At 43.3% G+C, this 17,027-nt stretch overlaps 1 protein-coding gene and 1 non-coding gene across 2 annotated transcripts in view; both read left to right on the top strand.

Moving 5' to 3' along the window:
- LOC126291467 (uncharacterized) overlaps positions 1 to 17,027 on the top strand; it is a 2,161,958-nt gene that overhangs the window by 1,900,572 nt on the left and 244,359 nt on the right. The gene's annotated exons all lie outside the window — the stretch shown is intronic.
- Positions 15,380 to 15,486, top strand: LOC126292491 (U6 spliceosomal RNA). The gene has a single exon (XR_007552224.1). It is a non-coding gene; the product is annotated as a U6 spliceosomal RNA (small nuclear RNA).

Genomic DNA, 17,027 nt, shown 5'->3' with positions numbered 1-17,027 from the left:
CAGATGTGTTACGACCCGTGACTCTACCCTACATTCGATCCCTGCGAAACCGTACATTTCAGCAGGATAATGCACGATCGCATGTTACAGGTCGTGTACGGGCCTTTCTGGATACAGAAAAATGTTCGACTGCTGCCCTAGCCAGCACATTCTCCAGATCCCTCACCAACTGAAAACGTCTGGTCAATGGTGGCCGAGCAACTGGCTCGTCACAATACGCCAGTCACTACTCTTGATGAACTGTGGTATCGTGTTGAAGCTGAATGAGCAGCTGTACTTGTACACGCCACCCAAACTCTGTTTGACTCAATGCCCAGGCGTATCAGGGCTGTTATTACGGCCAGAGTTGGTTGTTCTGGGTACTGATTTCTCAGGATCTATGCACCCACATTGCGTGAAAATGTAATCATATGTCAGTTCTAGTATAATATATTTGTCCAGTGAATCCCCGTTTATCATCTGCATTTCTTCTTGGTGTAGCAATTTTAATGGCCAGTAGTGTACAAAATGCAAATAATATCCTGTAATGATATAAAAAACACAATGGACTAAAACTGAATGACGTGCAGTTTTAATTATGTGCAAAACAAACAACCAAACAAAGCAGGAAACAAAGAGAAATCGTCGACCCCCATTCTCTTTCATACAGTTTCATTTTTGTATCTTCCCCTACTAATAGTACCAGTACCAGCATAATGCTACCATTTACTATATCGTTTATGTACTGTACCAAAACTAACGAACCGTAGTTTTGGTAAGGCGCAACTCTAGAAACTACTGTGAAATACCTAGGAGTGACTGCCTGTCGCGATACAAACTGGAACGGCTGTATAAAAGAAATAGTAGAAAAAGTAGATGCCAGACTGAGTTTCAGTCGAAGAATCTTAAGGATATGCAATTCATCCGCGGAATATGCAGCTTACAAAAAGCCTGTGTTTGATCGATTCTTGAGTATTGATGATGCGTCTGTCACCCTTACCAGGTTGAATTAATGGAGGATATGGAAAAGATATCAATGACACGATTCGCTGATGACATTGCTATCCTGAGTGAAAGTGAAGAAGAATTAAATGATCTGCTGAACGGAATGAACAGTCTATTGAGTACACAGTATAGTTTGAGCGTAAATCGGAGAAAGACGAAGGTAATGAGAAGCAGTAGAAATGACAACAGCGAGAAACTTAACATCAGGATTGATGGTCACGAAGTCAGTGAAGTTAAGGAATTCTGCCACCTAGGCAGTAAAATAACCAATGACGGACGGAGCAAGGAGGACATCAAAAGCACAATCGCTATGGCAAAAAAGGCATTTCTGGCCAAGAGAGGTCTACTAATATCAAATACCGGCATTAATTTGGGAAGAAATTTCTGAGGATGTACGTCTGGAGTACAGCATTGTATGGTAGTGAAACATGGACTGTGGGAAAGCTGGAACAGAAGAGAATCGAAGCATTTGAGATGTGGTGCTATAGATGAATTTTGAAAATTAGGTGGACTGATAAGGTAATGAATGAGGAGGTTCTACGCAGAATCGGAGAGGAAAGGAATATGTGGAAAACACTGATAAGGAGAAGGGACAGGATGATAGGATATCTGCTAAGACATTAGGGAATGACTTCCATGGTACTAGAGGGAGCTGCAGAGGGCAAAAACTGTAGAGGAAGACAGAGATTGGATTACGTCAAGCAAATAATTGAGGACGTAGGTTGCAAGTGCTAACCACATCCACTATGGAATGTACACAGGAAAGGAATTCGTGGCGGGCCGCATCAAACCAGTCAATAGACTGATGACAAAAAAAAGAAGAAAGAAAAAAATGGTAAAGAACCGACGAAGAGAGGCACGTTTCGCCACGGGATCGTTTACTCGGCGCGAGAGCTTTACGGAGATGCCCAACACAGGCAAGTGGCAAACGCTGCAATAAAGGCGTTGTGGATCACACAGAGGTTTCTGTCGAAATTTCTATAGCGTACACTGAGAATGAGTCGGGCAGCTTATTACTCCCTAACACGACGTCTCGCGAAATGAGCACGAGGAAAAAAATAGGAATTGGAGCTACCCGGATAGCCGAGCGCATTAAGGCACGCGCCTCCGAGATACAGGTTGCCTCGCCGGCTACGAATCGTATCCGCCTCGCGGATTAACGACGGGCACCTGTGTACATTCCATAGTGGATGTGGTTTTTAGGCGGTTTCCCACATCCGCCTCAGATACACGATGCACAAATACTTCCTAAAATCGAAGTCACATCTGACCATGCGATTACACTAGACGCAAAGAGGTGTATACGGATACCTCCTCCGAAATGGAACGGACGGCGAGAGGGTGTGATGATGATGATGTCTGGTTTGTGGGGCGCTCAACTGCGCGGTCATCAGCGCCCGTACAAAGTCCCAATTTATTCGCGGTCCATTTTTTTTCGCAATCCAATCTAGCCACTGTCACGAATGATAATGATGATGATGAAGATGAAATGATGTGGACAACACAAACACCCAGTCCCTTCGCAGAGAAAATCCGCAACCCGTGAACCAGAAGGTTGAAGAGGGAGGGGGGGGGGGAGTGTTGCAGGGAATAATTTTAAAGTGTCTTTTTGAGTGGCAACCCCATCGTAATAATAGCCATTTTATATTGCGGCGAGGCGGGTTGTCCTTTCTCTATTCATTAAGCACTTAGTCCAACTACCTGAATAGGTTTCAGGTTGTCTGCCTCTTCACTCTGCGCTGGTGGATACTGGTTTAGCCAACAAGAGCAGCGTTGACAAAAATTCGACTAAATACCTACCACGCAAAGGCTGCATTACTCCAGTCAATGGACGGTCGCTGTAAGTTAAACTATCGAGCCTTCGAGATTCTTGCACGAGTCGTTCGAGAAAAAAAAATGTCAAAATTTTCCTTTTACTTGGTTTATTGTCATTACAACAAGGAAAACTGCTATCAAGTCCGTATTTGATATCCCGACATCAATCATGCAATGTTACTGATTGTCTCTGTTACAAGTTCACACCCGAAAGCAGCCAGAAGGTCACTGATCCAGTAACACTTGCAAGTTAACACATTCAGTCTCCAGTGGGCTTCTTGTAACGAAGTGCTCGCCATAATGTTTCGTTATCTGCACGAAACACGCCACCCGTAGTTTATGGACGACATTAAATGTTCACACACGAATATCTCCTTAAATAAACCACTCACAGGGCTCAAACTTTCACAAAACAATCAATACTATAGTCGCTTTCCGTCCGCTACACGTAAACCAATCAGAAGCGCGAATTTCTTCATTTTGATCAGAGCGGTTTAACAAAGGTGTTTACCATTAGACGGCTTCTGAGAGTTTGTCTCGACTTATAGATCTGAGGCACAAAGCCCTGTTCAAAAGCGCGGGAAACACTGAATTCCTATTGGCTAGTATTTTAAGCAGTCAATAAGATAATCTCAAGCACTTCTGTACTCGCCAATCAGATTACCACAAGTAATTTAAGCTAGAAATCTCATAATTCGAAACTAACTAAAATTTAATGACAATAAAATACGATTTCTTGCCAGACAATAAAATACAAATAAATTTAATAATCAACTCCTCTTCTGGCTTCCTTTTACCAAACCAAGCTCACTTAGACGTACGTCAAACATTTCGCCTATTGCTCAAATGGCTCTTAGCACTATGGGACTCAACATCTGAGGTCATCAGTCCCCTAAACGTAGAATTACTTAAACTTAACTAACCTAAGGACATCACACACATCCATGCTCGAGGCAGGATTCGAACCTGAGACAGTAGCAGCAGCAGCACGGTTCCCGACTGAAGCGCCTAGAACCGCTCGATTACAACGGCCGGCTCCCTATTGCGCAACAACCGTCTCGGACATATATTTATATAGTTTTAATAAAATCTCACATTGTCACTTTACGTGTGCCCTCCATTCACTCATTCTCTCAGTCTCTCAAAAATACACAAACAAAACATGATGGAATAATAATTTTCGAAAGTACTTTTAATTACGTCACAAATTTGTGGTATTGAAAATAAAGAAAATTCCAGAAAATTAGATTTTATGAACCTATGCTCTTGGTCGTAGTTTCAGTTGATACTATAGGAGAATACATTACTGTCCCTACTCGGTTTCACAATGCCATTACGATTATTATGTGTTTTAGGTAAAAATTTATACCTCCGAAAGTATTGAAGTTATCGATTTGGAATTTTAACGCTATGGTTGTGTTACAGATATAATTTTGTATACTAAGTATAAAACACGTCGATTAATATTTAATAGTACTTCTTCAAATCCATAGAGAGTAATGTTACTTAGCGTTAAACAAGTCCACGGCTTGCTGGGGCCAGTAGCCAGGGTCAGCTGTGCCAGCGTAAGACTCAAAATCTGTCCTTACGGCTCCACGACAAGCTACGCTTACAATGCAACACGACAACTCGTAATAATTTGCTGTGTTAGGACATGTATGGTTCGTTCTTCCCGAAACTGAAACAGAAGCGCACAAGTCCCGATACGGCGTCGGCTGCATAAAGGCATCGATGGTTTACCGACAGTCACTCTTCACTCACTCACTCTCTCTCTCTCTCTCTCTCTCTCTCTCTCACACACACACACACACACACACACACACACACACACACACACACACACACACACACACACATACACACACGCACCATTCACGAATGGAACAAGGAAGCATGCTGAGTATAGATGTATAAACGTGTCCCACTTAGAATGCACTATTTATGTGTCATTTTCCTTCCAATCAGTTGTTAACACTCCCTATTGCTCAGTTTTCACCCAGAGACTTTGCAGTTACCGTCGATTGACGCATCTTCGTCACCAAAACTTGTTAAAAATACGAGGAAGGTTCTTGAGAGACACTCGTCACATGGCGTTCACTATTCAGTCGCCGAAACGTGCCCAATTGATCGTCAATTGCACGAGTAACTGAAAATTTTGAAGAAAGCAGTCCAGTTACTGCTGACAGGACATCAAAGCGAAGTTCCGACAAATCTTCTGAACATGTTGGCTCAATAAACCTGAGTGTAACTCAGAGAGATCGGGCCTGCCTTCGTCTTCAATAAGATGAGCTTCGTGTGACGTCTCCTGGAAAGTCCTATAAAAATTAAACTAAACCTATACCAGACCAGTAAATGTGAAGTATAAAGAAAGAACAAAACTGAGTGTATTTCTGTCGATAAAAACCGTAGCTTGTACGACGGATAATTACACACCTACAACTCGTTAATATATTTTTGTGTTAAAAATATTAATGAAATTATTATAGCATCAAAAAACAATTATACAATGGAAAGACATTCTTTGTGATGAAGGAAATCCTAACTCATTAGTGCCGAAAAGAGTCGGCACAAAGATCTAATGCTACTTTCGCGTCTGCTGCTGAAGAATTAAATTGCTTAGCCGGTCTGAGGCACTAAGTATTCGATGTATGTATTTTCTGTTACAATATATGGTAAAAAGTGAATTTCTCCTGTTCTTATTTAAAACCTTTCCCTCGCTGTGGAAATACTTACATGAAAATAATTATTTAAAGTGAATTTTGCAGAAGATTGCCCTTCCGGCTTTCTTTTGTCGTGATGGCGCACAGGAGGCCATTACGCAGAATTTAAATAAAATATTAAATATTTGGCTTCACCCTCAAGTCAACATAACAAATACTTTGAATATTAATAATAATTTTCAAGCGTTAGTATCCGCAAAGTTCATTTTATCAGAATCTTTACAGAAATACATAGATAAATTTAACCACTGTAGGCAACAAGGCTTAGGCTTGCTTTACGATGTCTTTGAGTTTGCAATTTAATGTATGTCTCTCAAGTAAATGCTTAACCAAACTGAAGCCAGTGTGATATAAATGAAATTATTTATCATGGGCACAAATACTTACCCTACGTAGGTGGTAATATCGCCTCTCTCTTCGCACCAATTAACTTAATGGATAATAACAGTAATAGTTTAATGCTACTTCTGATTATCTTTGAGCTAACCGTTAGTTTGGATAATGTAATTAAACCACTGCAAGCAAAACTGTAACCATCTTTACTATTATTTTTGCCCGCGTACCACCTTCGTCGGCATACAGGGTGTCCAGAAAAGGACTCCCTGATTTCAAAATTAAAATATCTCGAAAACAAAGATCGATAGAGGAATGCAGTAAACGGTATGTTTATTGTGAAAGCTGTAAGAAGTTTATACAGCAGTTTGAAATAATAGTTACAAAAGCTGCGTAATGCCTAGTATAAATAGTGATCCGAAGCCCAGAGCGATCAGTTCCACTACTGAAACGTGAAAGGAGGTTTGCGCACCGAAGGAAGAGATTAAAACCAGGTACTCCATTGAACAACGCGTTTATCTGGTGCTAGAGTACCACAGGTTAGAAGTGAGTCCTATGGCAACAAGGCGAAGTTTTCAAGCACGATTTAATGTTCCAAAAGGACCCGATGCGAAGACCATTCGTATGCTCTCCGCAAAATTTCAACGAACAGTCACCGAAACTGATGATCTAGTGGGGCATGTTGGCCGCAAGCAAACCGCAATTACGCCTGAAAATATCGCCACAGTTTCTGGAATTATTCAGCGAAATCCAATGTCATTCGTCCGTAGAATTGCATCTGAGACTGGTTTGAAGCGTTCCAGCACGCGCAAAATACTGAAAAAGGGCCTACACATGTTTCCATTCGAAATTCAAACGCATCAGGCCACACCCGTACGAGCTGTGCAACAAAGGGTTGCCTTTGCTAATCAGATGCTCACAATGATTGATAGTGAAGGATTTGATGTTGGCTGCATCTGGTTTACAGATGAAGCACACTTCCACCTGATGGATACGCGAATAAGCAGAGCTGGCGATTTAGGGGTTCCGAAAAGCCATATTGGTGTGAAGCGAAACCCCTGTGTTCTCCTAAAGTTACTGTGTGGGCTGCAGTATGCAGCAGAGGCATTATTGGCCCTTTTTTCATTCGAGAAACGGTCACTGGTGCACGTTACGTTGCAATTTTGGAACAATTTGTCGCCACAGAATAAGCGTTAGAGGATCGACCAGGTACTGAATGGTTTATGCAAGATGGAGCCCGACCGCATCGGACCGAACAAGTGTTTCGCTTTCTTGAGGAATACTTCGGGAATCGAGTCATTGCTTTGGAATATCCCAAATTTACTGGTGCAGGCATGGATTGGCCTCCATATTCGCGGATTTGATTCCCTTTGACTTTTTTTGTGGGGCACAGTGAAAGACATGATCTAACTGAAGCATCCAGTCACGCTGGACGAGCTTGAATCTCTGTGACATGTGAATCGATTTCGGTTGAGACACTACGAAATGCGATGACGAATTTCATTCTTCGTTTGCGCCACCTCTGTGAACATTTTGAAAACATTGTGATGTGATTGTTTGCAAAGATTGTTTTCATACGATTATTTCACTTATGTGTGCTGATATGAGCTGTATAGAGTACAGCATCATCTGTTAGCAGCTTCTGTAACTATTATTTCAAACTGCTGTATAAACTTCTTACAGTTTTACAATAAACATACCGTTTACTGCATTCCCCTATCGATCTTTGTTTTCGAGATATTTAATTTTGAAATCATGGAGCCCTTTTCTGGACACCCTATGTATTGTAAGCCGTAATTATGGACTTGCAGAATATATGCGGCGAAAACAACGTATTACATATACTTTACCTGTTTCCAAACAATCCCGACCAAGTCTTATATTAAAATCAAAACACTTTAATATCAAAGAAGAGAGAGAGAGAGAGAGACGATGTACTGGACATTCGAGCAGCACCTTAATCTAAGCAAATCTTAATCTCGCCCAACAATGTTGTCAAACGACCAATTTCAACGGCGTGATTTCGCCGGCTAGGTATTGGCAAACCAAAATATGGTTGACAATTTAGGGACGAATGTTATCTTTGGAGATAAATCGCATTTCTAGCCGGACAGCTACTTCAACAAGAACAATTGTGGTATTTGGGTTGACAATAATCCACTCATAACTCTTCAACAGGCGATGAGTGCAAATGAGAAATTGTTTGGTGAAGATTTTTGACGGTAGCGGGGACTGGACCATACCTTTTCCACAATGAAAGCAGTTAGTATTTTACTACATCAGCGTGAGTGAGTTTCTTTTCACCAAATTAGAAGGGTTGGACCTCGAAAACAAGTGGTTCGAGAGAGTCGTCGTGACATACCATGCCATGGAGACCAGAAGTGGCTGCTAAGAGGCCTCGCATTATGACGCCGTTCTCTGTGCGATTATGTAAGGTCATGTGTTTACACGAGAACAATTTGTGAGCTAATGGACGAAAATTGAGCGTGTTCAATGGGAAAATCAGTCCAGAAACGTGTGAAAATATCATTAATAATTTTATGGCTTGGCTCTGAGCACTATGGGACTCAACTGCTGTGGTCATTAGTCCCCTAGAACTACTTAAACCTAACTAACCTAAGGACATCACACACATCCATGCCCGAGGCAGGATTCGAACCTGCGACCGTAGCAGTCGCACGGTTCCGGACTGCGCGCCTCTAACCGCGAGACCACCGCGGCCGGCCAATAATTTTATGTAACGAACATTTTTCCGACATATTTTTCCATGCATAACCGAATCGTATATTGATACAGCCTAGAGCAAGTCAAGTTAAAGATTAACATTGCATCACGTTAAAAGAAGATTCACTGTCATCATGTACATAATTTTTTTCAGTTGTATCATGTGTCAGATATACGAGTATATGTGTCTAAGTGACAGATACTGTAGTTGAAAACAGTTATGTGTTTGACGCCAAGGAATCTTCCTTTCATCTTGCGTAATATTAATTCGTCGTTGTAACCAGGTCTTGTCTCGTCTTTAGGCTTTACAACCAGTAAACACCTATTTGCTGTAAGGTTAATGCTGAAAATTGAGGCGGCGAAGCCTCCTACAGTGGGAAGATTAGTACTGGACGCGGGTAATTGAGAAAGTCCTCAGAAAAGGGAAATCACAAGGAACTAACACTGTAGTCTCAGAATAAGCAACTACACAAGCAGTACATAGGTGGTGCAAAAAGACTGCACAAAAAGTTCGAGTTTTGTGAGAAATATAGTACAAGGTGTTTCAGAAACAATATTCGCATTACAGAGTATTAATTTGTCGGAAGTATTGTTCGCTGCGCCCCGGTTCTGTTATTGGAGAAAGGAATAATGTTTATTGTCGGTAGATGCCGGTTTACTTCTGTTTGACTGATTATCGCTACGTGTTGCGAAATGGCTACTCCGGAGTAGAAATCATTTCGTATTCTCGAGTAGCGAAGTATAACTCCGGAATTATAGTCCAAGGACGTTTCAAATTCATGTACCAAACTCATCATCCGGATGATGGTATCGATAGTTTCTAGTAACAGGATATGTTCGAGGGTAAGTCAATTATTACCCGCAATTTAGTTTTTTTTTTTTTTTTGTTTATTAGTACTGTCGTTTTACGCTGATGACGCATGCTTTGTTTCTTTGCTGTTATATCTTTGCAATTTTCAAGCTGCTATGTTAGTTTCGCTATCGCTGTCGTGCTGTTAATCATGGCCGCTCTGCTGTCTATTTGCACTAAAGAAGAGCAACGTTCAGTGACCCGCTTTTTCTGGCCGGAAGACGTATCAGGGGCCGAAGACTTTCGGTACAGTATGGGAACAGTGTTTTGCCACAACGGAATATCTACGGATCGATTAAAAAATTCCGAAATGGTCGCACAAGTGTTACGCACGGTGAAGGAGCCGGACGACCGGTTGCCGCCACAAATGAAGAAACCATTGAGTTCAAAAATGGTTCAATTGGCTCTGAGCGCTATGGGACTCAACTGCTGTGGTCATTAGTCCCCTAGAACTTAGAACTACTTAAACCTAACCAACCTAAGGACATCACACACATCCATGCCCGAGGCAGGATTCGAACCTGCGACCGTAGCAGTCGCACGGTTCCGGACTGCGCGCCTAGAATCGCGTGACCACCGCGGCCGGCAAACCATTGAGTGTTCACGTAAAATGCTTCTCTTAGGCAGACGATTAACTATTGACAAAGTGGCACATCGTCTGCAAATTAGTTACGGTTCTGCCTACGAAATCATCCACAACAGATTTGCGCTTCACAAAGTTTTTGCAAGATGGGTCCCAAAAAAAACTCACACAGTTGCATAAACATACGCGCTCGAACATCTCCAAAAAACATTTGGATCGCTGTGGTAATGAAGTGGACAACTTCTTTGACAGGATCATTACAGGTGACGCAACATGGATCCATCATTACAAGTTGGAGAGTAGAAGGCAGAGTATGGAATAGAAACATCCAAATTCGCTGTGCAAGAAAAAGTTCAAGACCCAACCGTCCGCAGGAAAACTGATGCTTACGGTTTTTTGGGACGCACAAGGTCCAGTACCGGAACATTATGGGGAAATGAACGCAACAATAGACAGTTTACGTTACAGTGAGATGCTTACTGCCACACTAAAGCCTGTAATTCGAAGCAGACGCCGAGAATTGCTGTCAAAAGGTGTTTGTATGGATGGATGGATGGATGGATGGATATGGTGGATATGGGCACTCAACAGTGTAGTCTTTAGCGCCCGAACGGAAACAACAACGGACGAGTGTCACTAAAATGCAGCAAGTGCTAAAATAGGACTAAAATTAAAGGTGAAAGGCTGCATAGGCAGTTTGCACGTCAACAGTTGCAAAGTGGAATTCAGCACATAAAGAGGATAACTGCAAGAGAACGTAGGTGAAAGGGTTAAAATGAAACACACAGCACACGTTTGGAACTGGCCTATTACAAGTATAAAAAGGAGTGGTAAGCCACTCGGCAACACACTAAAAATTCCAACCTAAAATTTTTGGCTGAAGCCCAGAAACATCACAGTACCTTAGAACTTTCTTGACACTCGCCTCGTCATCGGCTACAATCAAGGGCAGATCCCCACTAATATTAAGGTTAGTGGGGAGTTTGGTTGTTGTACGACAACGCCCGTCAGTTTACTACTGCCCACAGTGCTGAAACCCTCCAGAAACTCAAATTTGAAGTACTGAATCACTCACCACCCTCTTGTCCCTTATGACTATCACTTGTTTGGTCCACTCAAACAGGCATTTAGGGGCAGTCGATTTCCCCTGGACGAAGCAGTGAAAGAAGCGGTGCATTCCTGGCTCGCAGCTAAACCGAGAACCTACTTTTATGAGGGCATCTCGAAGCTTGTACGACGATGGACCAAGTGCGTTGAAATGCAAGGAGACTATGTCGAAAAATGATGTTCTTGTAAGTTTCCCATTTGATTACAATAAAATTTTGCAACTACTTTGCCGATAATAATTGACTTACCCTCGTATGTGAAGCAAACAGTCCCGGCCGCCCTCGTGTTACCGACTAAAATTCTAAACATTCATGGTGGTGTCTGTTTGTTCTATATCGTGTCTCCCTACCACTTCCGCGCAACGACGCTCTGAGCGTGTTTTTTAGGGAATTGACTAGTTTGAACCTGGGACCTGTTGCTGGTAAGGAGACGCCAGACCACACATGACATGTAGAATTCAGAAGAGTTCAGTGAGACTGGCGATGATATAACCAAATACTAAATGATCTCAGCGTCAGCTCCACTGCACTCCCTGTAAAAGAATCTTAATACCCACTAAATATAGTGGAAAGGGTTCAAGGCTTTCCTATTTTTAGTTAGCTGGTAAAATAACGTCGAAAAAGCAGTTAAGTTTACCATTGGAAATTTTATTCTACTCACAAAACATCGTTTATAAATTGCACTATTGATAAAAGGAAATGTTTTAATACAGGATGGTAAAAAACAACTGCGTTCAACAAAAATGTGAACGAATTTTCCCTGAATGGGTTTCCAAGTTCTACAATCGATCGAAGGATGACCTATGCCATATCACATCTATAATCTAGGTGTAAATTAAGTTTCACAAAAGAGAAAGACTATCAAAATGGTCTACAGTGACCCTCAATTATCTTTAATTACTTATTTAACTTGTCGTAATTTACAGTGGCTGATGTGGCTTCTCAATAACTATATAAAAGAAAAATCATCGCGTTTCAGATCTTTTCTTCAAGAGGCAAATGTGAACACCATGAGTTTTAATTAACGATCGACACTAGTATTACGCAAAAAGGGGGTGTAACAGACCAGACTTCTGCAGTTCTGAGTGAAGCCTTATGCGCTCAAAAATGCGGCATTGCGTGCGTTCATTACCTTGTCGGTGTTTAGGTAGCGTCAGGGCAGCGGCGGGCAGCACAGCTCCGCTCACTTCGCCATCTCGGAAGCAACTCTCTCCTATCTTCTCCTTACTACAATTTACCGAAGTTAGTTTTAAAAAAAACTATCTGGCTGTGTTTCCATTTGACCAATCAGGGTCACAATGTTAACCTTTAGCTCCGCCTACAAAAATTCTGTCTATCCAATGAGAAACGTTATACTTTTCGTGGTGGGGCAATGTTTTTAAAGTTTGCAACGTAACAGAGACGCTAAAAAGTCTCACGCTAAAACCTGCAGCTGGTGTGGTCCTTTTAGCGTTATCGTAAGATCTATACTGTTCTTCTGGAGGGCTCTATCTTTTAACATGGGCTGGGGGGTGGTCCTTGACGTACCTGAGACGCGAAAAAATCTCTCACTAAAACGTGCGGGTGGTGAGCTCTAGTGGTTAGCTGGCGACGTGGGTGTCCAGTCCGTCCCTTATCGTAGGGCCTTCTAGCTTAACACGGTTCTGCTCTCGGCTTCTGTTCTCGTTTCTCCCTTCAGAAATGCGTCGGTCTCTCGTGGGAAGGTACGACATGCATTTAGGTATTCTTGTGTTAGTCTGTGGTATTCCATTTGCACACTCGTTACTCGTATTACTTTGGTTAATTTAATGTCACGATTTATTCGGAGCTATGTGACATACTACTAGATTTGCTTATTATGTCAGGGTTTTCATGGAAGGTGTTGGATTTGCCTGACACCTTACAAAATGTCAAACTAATTCGAACCGCTTTTCGAAGCTAAACAACTGCCTTCAACAAAAATTCGGCGTGTTTTGAGACGTCCGTTGCTTATTAAGCCATGTAAGTTGCATCTGTTACAGGCTCTATGTCATGACGAAAAACACAAATGTGTGACATTTTCTGGCGAGCTTCAGAATACCATTGACAATGATAACACTTTCGCACAACGTATCCTTTTCAGTGATAAAAGTACTTTCCACCTTAGTGAGAAAGTAAACAAATATAATGTTCGAATTTGGGGCGTACAGAACACACATGCACACACTGAAAATGTACGAGATTCGCCCAACCCGCAGTATCTTGCTATGTTACAAAACTGGTTGTTTGTGATGCTGAACAAGAACTTTTTCAAAAATGTTCAAATGTGTGTGAATTCCTAAGGGATCAAACTGCTGAGGTCATCAGTCCCTAGCCGGCCGCTGTGGCCGAGCGGTTCTAGGCGCTTCAGTCCGGAACCACGCAGCTGCTACGGCTGCAGGTTCGAATACTTCCTCGGTCATGGATGTGTGTGATGTCTTTAGGTTACTTGGGTTTAAGTAGTTCTAAGTGTAGGGGACTGATGGCCTCAGGTGTTAAGTCCCATAGTGCTCAGAGCCATTTGAACCATTTTTTCAACGGTCCCTAGACTTACACATTACTTAAACGAACGTAAACTAAGAATGACATACACACCCATGCCCGAGCGAGGACTCCAACCTCCGGCGGAAAGGGCTCCTCAATCCGTGACATAGCGCCTCAAACAGCGTCGTCACACCGCCCGGCAGAACATCAACAGTACTGGGCACCCCCTCGCTGGAATCGTCAAGTGCGTGAACGGAACTTTACCGAGCTATTGGGTTCGTCGTCACACAGCCGGCAGCTGGCCACGACGGTCAGAGGATTTGGCGCTCTGTGACTTCTTCTTGTAAGGCTTCATTAAAGATTACGTTTATGCACGAGTCCTACCACAGAACTTTGAAGAGTTGAAAAAACCGGATCCGTACTGCGCTAACACCATTGGCCACGGACATGCTTACCCGAGTGTTCAAAATGGTTCAAATGGCTCTAAGCACTACGGGACTTAACATCTGAGGTCATCAATCCCCTAGACTTAGAACTACTTAAACCTGACTAACCTAAGGACGTTACACACATCCATGCCCGAGGCAGGATTCGAACCTGCGATCGTAGCAGCAGCGCAGTTCCGGACTGAAGCGCCTAGAACCGCTCGGCCACAGCGGCCGGCTACCCGCGTGTGAGAGGACTTGGAGAACAATGTGATATTGTCCGTTCCCTGGTGGAGGACATATTGAGCATCTGTAATCTAAACCTGAGAGATTCGTAAATATGTGTCCCAAGTTCTATAGTTGTATGCCTTACAGTTTAATATATACACACATTCGAAATAATTTTTTTTTAACTCTTGTTCTGTAAATGCCAAGTACGAAGGCACCTACGCGAAAATACAAAGTTCCACACCACTGGTCGGGAATAAAACGTCACAGGGAATAGTCAGCTAAAAAACGTGGTTTTATACGAAAGATCTCTCTCCTTCCCCTTCCCCTTCCCCTGATGGTGGAACCGCGAGATGGATTTACGAGAGCATCTTTCTGAAGTGTGCTCTTTGTGGTATCGGCGAAGAAGGTTGCGGTTGCCTTTTTTTTTCGATATAAAATATATTAACAGTTGTCCCCTATGTAGCGTTTGATGAGCGGAAAATTGAGTGTTGTTACTTCCTTTTGTAAACCTTTCGCCACCAGTTTTACAAAGGACTCGCGGCCGAGTTGCCACTATCGTTACGATAGGGCAAGATTGTGAGTTCGTGCACTCCAACGCTAAGACAATTTCTCCCAGCCACTATGGCACAGCTATGCCCCCAGGATAAGTTAACAGGACAGGAGAAGAAGTTTCTACAATACTCCAACAAATTAGTAACAAAGTCACACAAATGAATTAAAAAGGTTTACTTATCTTTGTGACTAGTTGAATAAGGAAGTCTGCAACACTACTTGTAAAATAAAAAATGTAAATGTCGTGTGACTAGGGCCTCCCGTCGCGCAGACCGTTCGCTGGGTGCGTGTCTTTCGATGTGACGCCACTTCGGCGACTTGCACGTCGATGGGGATGAAATGATAATGTATGTACGAAGAAAGGCTCACCGGCCACTTGACCATCTTCTTCTGCAACAGTGCCCGAACTCTTACGGGAATCGGCAACGCGCCGCGAGTAATGAGTATAATGGGCGAGGGCACTACGAATGTAGTGCGGGACAATACGTTGAGAATGTGGGTTTCGCGGGAGGCGTGCCAGAGATAAATCCCTGCAGTCACACTATCCTCTGTGTCCTCGGTGGCTCAGATGGACCGTACTCGCTTCGGCGGTACATATACTAAAATTGGAACGATACAGAGAAGATTAGCATGGCCCCTGCGCAAGGATGACACGCAAAATCGTGAAGCGTTCCACATTTCGCCGGCACGGTAGCTCAGCGTGTTCGGTCAGAAGGCTAGCTGCTCTCTGTAATAAAAACTGAGTTAATGGATCAACAACGAACTGAAACGAGTGTCGTTCGACGTCCACCCAGACCAGATACAAGGAAAGAAAAACGAACAAAATGAGATTAAAAAAAAATGGATAGAGCGTCTGCCATGTAATCAGGAGATCCCAGGTTCGAGTCCCGGTCGGGCCACACATTTTCATCTGTCCCCGTTGACATATGTCAACGTCTGTAAGCAGCTATGGGTTGTAATTTCATAGAAATGATAATGATTAGGACAACACAATACCCTGTCCCTGAGCGGAGAAAATCTCTGACCCAGCCGGAAATCTAACCCGGGCCCTTAGGATTGACATTCTGTTACGCGGACCACTTTTTTTATTTTTTATTCTCATTTTGTTCGCTTTTGTTCGTTGCATCTGGTCGGGGCGGACGTCGTAAGACATCCGTTTACGTTCGTTGTTGATCGATTAACTCAGTTTTTTTTTATTATTATTATTATTGCAGAGGGCAGCTAACCCTCTGGCCGAACACGCTGAGCTAGCGTGCTGGCTAATAATTACTGGATTGGATTGTTTTCGGGGAAGAGACCAAACAGGGGGTTATCGGTCTCTTTGGATTAGGGAAGGACGGGGAAGGAAGTCCTTTTAAAGGAACCACCCGGCATTTGCCTAGAGCGATTTAGGGAAATCACGGAACACCTAAATCAGGATGGCCAGACGCGGGATTGAATCGTCGTTCTCCCGGATTCGAGTCCAGTGTGCTAACCAGTGCACCACCTCGCTCGGTGAAACCACTCAGATACAGGGGGCGGACACTGCTTGTACTATACCACAAAAAAGGACCTCAGTAGCTAAGGGGAAATAACTGGAGGTAGACTTCACAATACATAGCAAATGCATTTTACAACTGTCTGTTCACCTCTAAGAGCTCACTAAACAACGTTCCTGTATAAGTCAGCCCTGGACGATGATCTATCACCAAGTGGGCGAGAGCTGCGTTTCTATCTTCCGAGCACGCTTCTTTCGGTTGTCGTCTGGTCACTGGCGGATTGTACTCGGCCGGTAATTGGCCGATGCGAAGTCGATATCTTCATCCTCTGCGCCGCCCGTGACGCTGGTCGAACTCGTGCAAGTGGCGAGTCTCTTTGGCACTGGCACCAACTCGCATCTTTGCGCCTGTGGTGATTTTGCCCTGGCTGTGTCTTTTTCGAACGACACAGCACTTCCCCTTTCCGGAGTGCGACCCCCAGTCTGAATGCCTTTGGTCAACGGTCCTGAGCGTACAATACTGATGAGGTATGACTCCCCAGAGCGGTAGCTAGCACCCACGAACCAGCAGCACGCGTGTAAGACTATCTCTGAAACCTCAACATGACCGGCAGAGGTTCGTCCGCTGTCTTCAGCGGCTCTGGCCGGAGAGTTCCTGGGATGGAACTGTGCTTCTTCAGATGCATAGAAAGAGCGTTTTGGTTTCCACTGTTTGTCCACGAGAATCAGTTCGCATTTCCAATTTT

Source organism: Schistocerca gregaria, chromosome 9 (assembly GCF_023897955.1).
Source record: "Schistocerca gregaria isolate iqSchGreg1 chromosome 9, iqSchGreg1.2, whole genome shotgun sequence".
NCBI lineage: Eukaryota > Metazoa > Arthropoda > Insecta > Orthoptera > Acrididae > Schistocerca > Schistocerca gregaria.
The sequence above is the reverse complement of the archived record's forward strand: the minus strand, read 5'-3'. Positions and strand labels throughout refer to the sequence as shown.